Raw genomic sequence first — 8879 nt, forward strand, 5'->3', positions numbered from 1 at the left:
ACTGACCCAAGAGACATCTTAGATTGTGTCAAGCCATAATTGCCCAACAACTTCCAAAAATGTAGAGATTTTCCAATGCACGTCATCTGCCAGAATGATTTCCTGCAGACGCCCAGCATTGAATTCTATAAGTTAAAAAAAAAGAATTAAGAAGACCCCCTCTATTGCAAGTTAATAAACCGTGGTCAGATCTAGATGCTAAGTTGCTTTCACTAACATTCCTTGGATAGCGAAATACAATAGTTCAGTTCATTCTGTATTCTCGAAATTCTAGAAAATGAACCAGACATACGATAAGGAGAAATGTATTTACGAGTTGCTGTGATCTGGAATGTGCTGCCTGAAAATGCAGTAGAAGCAGCTTCAATAATAATTTTCAAGAAGGAATGGGATAAATATTTGGAAAAAAGGTCAGCGAAAAGAGCAGGGGAGTGGAACTAATTGGATAGCTCTTTCAAAGAGCCAGCTCAGACATGATGGGCTGAATGGCCTCCTCCTGTGTTGTGTGGTTCAATGATAATCATACATTTCCTTAGTTAAAGTCAAATTTAATCCTATGTACCCTTTCATTATTTGAACATTGAGTTCCTGAGAAATTGCCAAAATAAGCATCAATATAAGCCACAGCATGATAAGTTACCAAAAGGGCTTACGAGTAAGAGGTAATAATACTATTGTCACGTTACAGGACGTGTGTCACCTGCTCACACACAGTTAACAATACTGCTAATAACAATATTCTTAGTAACCTTATGAGTGGGTTCAACATTCTCTCTTTCAGCTTTCAACACCTAATTCTGCTTTTCCTCTATTGACATTTAGTACACCCTGCAGCATTGTTAGAAAGCCCCACAATCTGAGTTAATCAGCTTTTCTTCTGGCTGCAGTAACTTTGGTTTGTCCACAACAATAACTTGAATTTATGTAGCGCCTTTAACATAATAAAATGTCCCAAGGCACTTCGCGAGTGTGTTATCAAACGTAATTTGACATCCAGCCAAAAAGGAGATATTAGGACAAGCGACCAAACGTTTGGTAGGTTTTCAATGGCATCTTAAAGGAAGAGAGAGGTGGAGAGGCTTAGGGCAGGAGTCTGAAGGCTTGGGACTCCGGCATGAAGGCACAGCCACCAATGGTGGAGTGATTAAAATCGGGAATGTACAACAATCCAGAATTGAAGGAGTGCAGAGATCTCGGAGGGCTGTAGTGCTGGAGGAGCTGGTTTCAAATATCTTTTTTTTCAACAACTTTCTCAGCTGGAGTATTGTAATCAGTTCTGGGCACCCCACTTTAGGAAGGATGTGAAGGTTTTAGAGAGGGTGCAAAAAAGGTTCATGAGACTGGTTCCAGGGATGAGGGACTACAGTGACATGGATAGATTGGAGAAGCTGGGGTTGTGCTCCTTAGAGAAGAGAAGGTTGAGAGATTTGATAGAGGTGTTCAAAATCATGAGGGGTCTGGACAGAGTAGATAGGGAGAAACTTTTCCCACTGGTGGAAGGATTGAGAATGAGAGGGTACAGAAGATGAGTGGTAAAAGAACCAAAGGCAACATGAGGAGAAACACTTTTATGCAGCTAGTGGTTAGGATCTGGAATGTGCTGCCTGAGAATGCGGTGGAGGCCGGTTCAATCATGGCTTTCAAAAGGGAATTGGATCGTTATCTGAAAAGAAAAACAATTATAGGGCTCCAGGGAAAGGGCGGGGCAGTGGGACTGGCTGAGTTGCTGTTGCAGAGAGTGGGCATAGACACAACATCTTCTGTTCTGTAACCATTCAATGGTTCTGATACAAACTTGATTTACGTAGACCTTGATTTCATAAATGCAATTATTTCACTGTTCGTTAAAGACAGGGTGGCTCCTGAAAGGTGAAAATTTATGACTCAGTATGAAGATTTGGCTTCGGATACATACAGGTACATAAAGTGCTTGAAAATAATGAAGTGACTTCCCTCATTCCCAGTAATGCATCGCCTGATAAACAGGGCAGATAAAGACTCATGCCCCAAATTTAATCACTGCCTTTTGCAAGGAACTGATTATGTTTGAATAAAATATTTAAATTGAATGCATATTAAATGGCAGACACCAATATTATCAAACTTAACAGCCTATAACAGGTGGTGATCTCATAGATTGGTTTCAATCACTTGAATGGTTCAGAGAGTAATTTTCTAGATTCCGTTCCCTTTTTGACCTTGTTTTTTTTTTGCTATTTGGAGCAGATTATGTAAAAAAGAAAACTTGCATTTCTGTAGTGCCTTTCATGACCCCAGGCTGCCCGAAAGCGCTTTACAGCCAATGAAGCACCATTTGAAGTGTCGTCACTGTTGTAATGTAGGATATGCAGCAGCCAATTTGTACACAGCAAGCTCCCACAAACAGTAATGTGATAATGACCTGATAATCTTTTTTAGTGATGTTGGTGAAGAAATAAGTACTGACCAGGACACAAGGGAGAATTCCTCTGCTGTTCTTCATTGCTGCTGTGGTGGGTGAGGGGTGTGTGGGGGTTAGGAAATATCCAGTCACGATAGTCCAGGAATCATGAGGAGTAGGACAGGATTTCGTGGGGTTTTTTAATATTTATTCATTCATGGGATGTGGGGGCTGCTGGCCAGGACAGCATTTATTGCCCATCTCTATTTGCCCTTGTTCAAAGGGCATTTAAGTGTCAACCACATTGCTGTGGGTCTGGAGTCACATGTAGGCCAGACCAGGTGACGAGGGCAGATTTCCTTCTCGAAAGGACGTTAGTGAACCAGATGGGTTTTTACAACAAGCGACAATAATTTCATGGTCATCATTAGACTTTTAATTCCAGATTTTGTTTTATTGAATTCAAATTCCACCATCTGCCGTGGAGTTGAACCCATGTCCCCAGAGCGTTACTCTAGGTCTCTGGATTACTAGTCCAGCAACTATACCACTCTGCTAATTCCTGGGCCTCGCCTACCTGCTGTCAGTCAGCTGCATACCTGAGAGAGGCAGAAAGCAGCAACTGGCTGTTAGATGGGAGCCTGTTGGGGGTGATGGGGGAAGGAGTCCAGCAGATGGCACCAAGGGAGGGAAACACAGCCAAGAAGGTAGGTCATGGCAACACTGTTTGAGGAGTGTCCCACAAGAGGGAAGGTGAGGGAAGTGGGGCAGGGTGATGGGTAGATCATAGGACAAGGGAGGCCTAAACTTCATTTGTGAGGCTGGCAGGAGATGTCTCCTGCCACTACAGGCCTCCAAAATAAAGTTAAAAAAAACTTACCTTAAATGGCCCCTTCTGGTCCCAGGTCCTCTTGGTGTCCTGGCCAATATTTTTCCCTCAATGATCATCACTAAGAAAACAGTTTATCTGGTCATCTTCACAGCTGCAGAAAAGTGAGTGCATTATCTAGGCTGACACATACAATGGAGTACTGAGGGAGTGCTGCACTGTCGGAGGGTCAGTACTGAGGGAGTGCTGCACTGTGGAGAATCAGTACTGGGGGAGTGCTGCGCTGTCGGAGCGTCAGTACTGTGGGAGTGCTGCACTGTCAGAAAGTCAGTACCGAGGGAGTGCTGCGCTGTCGGAGGGTCAGTACTGAGGGATTGATGCACTGTCGGTGAGTCAGTAGAGCGCTGACAGAAGATCAGTTCTGAGGAAGTGCTGCTCTGTTAGAGGCGCTGTCTTTTGGAGGAGACATTAAACTGAGTCTGCCCTCTCAGGTGGCTGTAAAAGATCTCTTAACACCATCTGCAAAAGCACAAGGGAGTTCACCCTGGTGTCCTGGCAAATACCTACTCCTCAACCAACATCATTAAAAAAATTGTGGTCAGTTATCACATTGATGTTTTTGGGAGCTTTCTGTACACAAATTGGCTGTTGGGTTTCCCATATTTCAGCAGTAACTGCAGTTCAAAAATACTTAATTGGCTTTAAAGCCCTCTGGGACATCCTGAGGTCGTGTAAGATGCTATATAAATTCTTCTCAGATTCACTAGGTTGTGGGTTCTCGTCCCACTCCAGAGACTTGAGTGCAATAATCTAGACTGACACTCTAGTGCAGTTCTGAGGGAAAGCTGCACTGCCAGATGAGATGTTAAACCAAGACCCTGCTTGCCCTCTTAGGTGGACACAAACACTCCCTTGGCACTGTTTTGAAGCAGAGCAGGGGAGTTCCCCCCATTGTCCTACCCAACATTTATCCCTCAGTCACAAAAGTAGACTATCTTGTCATCACCACAACACTGATTGTGAGAGCTTGCTGTGTGCAAATTGGCAGCAACACTTCCTATGTTACAGCAGTGACTGCACTTCAAAAAGTACTGTAAAGCAATTTGGGACACTCTGTGGTCCTAAGAGTCACTGTATATATGTTTTGACATTGACATCACCGCCTTGAGTGAAACCTGGCAGGCAGGGAAAGGTCAGCTCAAGGAACAAGGTGGTGTTACACCTTCTTCTGAAAAGGTAAACCAATAGAAGATCACCACCTCCACAGGGCCGCCTTCACCATTAAAAACAAACTAGTTGGCTGTCTCAAATGATGGGATAAATGAACGCCTCATGACCCTTTGGCTCACCCCAACCCAGAACCAATGTGCTACAGTCCTCACTGTTTACGCCCCAGCACTGGATGCTGCACAGGAGTTCAAAGAGGAATTTTACTCCGGCTTCGAACAACTCCTGGCTGCGTTCCAATGGGCGATAGGCTGATCCTCCTTGGCGACTGCAATGCCAGAGTTGGAAAGGACACACACCTCTGGGGAGATGTAATCAGCAGAGACGGGGTAGGGAAATCCAACAGCAACGGTAACCCTGCTGCTGACAAAATGCCTAGAACACGGCCCTGTCATAACCAACACCTTGTTCCATCAGAGAGACAAGTACAAGGCCACATGGCAACACCCTCGTTCCAAGCACTGTCACCTGTTGGACTACGCCACTGCCCGAGCGAAGGGAAGCAAGGACGTGCGTATCACCTGCGCCATGACAGGAGCCAATGATTGCTGGATGGAGCACCGCCTAATTCACTCTGTCATTAACATCAATGGAGACCCAAAGCAGCGACGGCAGCAGAAACAATGTCGCAGGAAAATCAACACTGAGGCACTCAAGGACCCTGATAAGAGAGCCCCATTCAGCCAGTGCCTCACTGCAAACCTGGCCACTCCCAGAGACGCAGAGTCTCCACTGCGCCTGGTCTGCCCTCGAGGCCTCCATCATCAGCACCTGCGAAGAGACGCTCGGTCACTCGACCAGGAAACACCAAGGCTTGTTCGATGAGAATGACCAGGAGATCCAGGAGCTGATAAGCCGCAAGCGCAAGGCACTTCTGAACCTGAAACAGCCACCCAACTCGAGAGCAAGAAAGCAGCTCCACAGACGGCTGGCAGCTGAGGTCCAACAAAAAACCCACGACCTAAGGAACATATGGTGGGTGGAGAAAGCACAGGAGATCCAACAGTTCGCCAACAACCATGATGTGTGAGGTTTATTTAGCGCCGTCAAGACCACCTATGGCCCAAGCACTCAAGACCCCAGTCCACTGTTGGCCAAGAACGGAGAGGTGCTCATCAAGGACGGAGAGGCAGTCAGCACCCGCTGGAAGGAGAACTTCAAAGATCTTCTTAACAGAGACTCTGTCTCCAATGCAAATGTCCTCGACTCCATCCTGCAGCATGCTACCCACCACCATCTCAGCACAACCCTAACCCAGCACGAGATAGAAAAGGCCATTCGACAGCTAAAGAGCAACAAGGCATCTGGAGTAGATGGGTTCCCTGCTGAAGCACTAAAGCACAGCAGAGAAGCACTAAGGGTGCGAATACATGGCCTCATCTCCCTTATCTGGAAGGAGGAGAGCATGCCAGCAGATCTCAGAGACGCCATAATTGTGACCATCTTCAAGAAAGGTGACAAGTCCGACTGCAGTATCTATAGAGGAATCTCCCTGCTGTTGGCCACTGGGAAGGTCATCGCAAGAATCCTCCTCAGTCGCTTTCTCCCTGTGGCTCCCAGAGTTGCAATGCCGATTCCGCACACTAAGGACACAATGGACACGATCTTCTCCACGTGGCAACTGCAAGAGAAATGTAGGGACCAGCACCAGCCCTTGCACATGGCCTCCTTTGACCTTACAAAAGCCTTCGACACTGTCAACCGCAAAGGATTATGGAGCATCCTCCTCCGTTTTGGCTGCCCCAAAAAGTCTGTCACCATTCTCTGTCTGCTCCATGATGACATGCAGGCCATGATCCTGACCAACGGATCCACCACAGACCCAATCCATGTTCGGACGAGGGTCAAACAAGGCTGTGTCATGGCACTGATGGTCTTCTCGATCTTCCTTGCTGCAATGCTCCATCTCACCCTCAGCAAGCTGGAGTGGAGCTAAACTACAGAACAAGCGGGAATCTGTTCAACCTCCGCCGCCTGCAGGCCAGATCCAAGGTCGTCTTGTCCTCTGTCATTGAACTACATTATGCAGATGCAGAGGCCGATCTCCAAGCCATCGTCAACACCCACACCGAGGCATGAGAGCATGGGCCTTACACTAAACATCCGTAGAAAGGTCCCCCACCAACCTGACACCCCCCACACCGCACTGCTCCCCGGTTATCAAAATCCACAACAAGGCCTTGGACAACGTGAACCTCTTTCCGAACCTTGGGAGCTACTGTCAACAAGGCCAGACATCGACGACGAGGTTCAATACCACCTTCAGTGTGCCAGCTTGGCCCTCACTGCCTGAGGAAGAGAGTGTTTGAAGACCAGGACCTCTATTTTCACCCAGAGGGTGGTGGGAATCTGGAACTCACTGCCTGAAAGGGTGGTGGAGGGAGAAACCCTCATAACATTTAAGAAGTATTTGGATGTGCACTTGCGATGCCATGGCATACAAGACTATGGGCCTAGTGCTGGAAAATGGGATTGGAATAGTTAGGTACTTGTTTGACCAAGTAGACTTGATGGGCCAGAGGGCCTTTTTCTGTACTGCAGACCTCTTTGACTCTATGACTCAAACCCGGCACCAAGTTCATGGTCTAGAGCGTAATAGTGATATCCACCCTCCAATATGGCTCAGAGACGTGGATTATGTATAACAGGCACCTCAAAACTCTGGAGAAGTACCATCAGCGCTGCCTCCACAAGATCCTGCAAATCCATTGTCAAGATAGGTGCACCAACATCAGTGTTCTCACTCAGGCCGACATCCCCAGCATCGAAGCATTGACCATGCTCGATCAGCTCCACTGGGTGGGACACACTGTCCACGAGCCTGACTCGAGACTCCCGAAACAAGCACTCTACTTGGAGTTTCAACACGGCAAATGAGGCCCAGGAGGGCAGAGGAAACACTTCAAGGACACCCTCAAAGCCTCCTTGAAAAAATACAACATCCCCACCGACATCTGGAAATCCCTGGCCCAAGACCAGGGTGGGAAAGCATCCGGGAAGGGGCTGAACACCTCGAGTCTTATCGCAAGGGGTAGTTGAAGCGAAGCGTCTACAGCGAAAGGAGCGCGTGACAGCCTGGGTACCCAGCCCACCCATTCCCCCTACCACCATCTGCCCCGCCTGTGACAGAGACTGTAAGTCGCACATTGGACTCTTCAGTCACCTGAGAACTTATTTTTATTATGGAAGCAAATCATCCTCGACCCCAAGGGAGAAATAAATGCAAGACTTTCCAAATTCATACAAGAATACACATTTAAAATGAATACAGGATATATCTTATGAGTAAAGGAAGGTTTTGCAGTTAAAAAATTGCAGTAAAACCACATTTGTTAATTAGAAACAGGTTCTTCAAAACATCACTTTACGTAATCTACTAAAAAGTTGTTTATTCACCACTGTTAACTAGGCAGTGCAATCTGGGTCTAACATAGTGTGTGGAATCTATCATCACAGTGTAAAAAACCACAGTAATGACTTGTAAACATATGCAAAGCATTTCCGTTATTGGTCCGTATTTTAAGTAGCTCTGAAAGGAGGTTACAGCACCTGCCCTTTCCCTGTATACAGGACGTCATGGAGAAAAGGATTACTAATCCCTTGTCCACTGTTCAGACTTTTTGGATTTAATGATGTATTTTGAGTTGAATATTTTTGGGCCAGGTCACCCCATAACCCTAAATCCCCTCTGTTGCATGTGCTTTTCTGTGTCGAGGTTTAAATGCGCCACTTAAAGTCAGATATAGGGAAAACTTAAAAGCCCTTGTCTTGTTTCTGCCCTGTATGAATGTGCTGAGTTTCTGATGCTCTGAACTTAGTTATTAGTTACCCAATTCCTTTAAGAAATTAAACAAAACTTTTAAAGGCTGTTACATCATTTGAGGAAGTCAGTGTTGAATGAATTGAGTTGGAGCGCCAAGAAAATGTTTCTGGTTTTCGTGTTGCACTGATCTTGCAGGACAGAGATAGCGGGAAATTGTTAAAGGTTTCGATAGAGTAAATGAGGAGAAACTATTTCCACTGATAAGTGGGTCAGTCACCAGAGGACTCCCCTAATAGCCTCTTAATGGCACTAGGTGAGTTGCTCATTCAGAGCGGCAGAGCAGACACGATGGACCAAATGGCCTTCTTCTACATTAACAGTTCTGTGACTCTGGCTCAGTGATGAATTGTTTCGTGGCACCTCTGAAGTGCAATATTTTTCTATAACCACCTTCAGCAAACAACCTCTTCAGATGGATTTCGATGTCTTAAGAGACAGACCACCTCATGGAATCTTACAGTGTATTAAGAGGCTATTTGGCCCATTGTGCTGGGCTGGGTCTTTGAAAGTGCTATCCAATTAGCTATACAATTTGCTACATAGAAAATTCTCCTCAATCACCAGCCCCCCCGGTTTTTTAGTCAGTTATCTTAAATTTGCGACACACAATTTGTTACGGA

The sequence above is a fragment of the Cetorhinus maximus genome, chromosome 2 (assembly GCF_964194155.1).
Source record: "Cetorhinus maximus chromosome 2, sCetMax3.hap1.1, whole genome shotgun sequence".
In the NCBI taxonomy this organism is placed as follows: domain Eukaryota; kingdom Metazoa; phylum Chordata; class Chondrichthyes; order Lamniformes; family Cetorhinidae; genus Cetorhinus; species Cetorhinus maximus.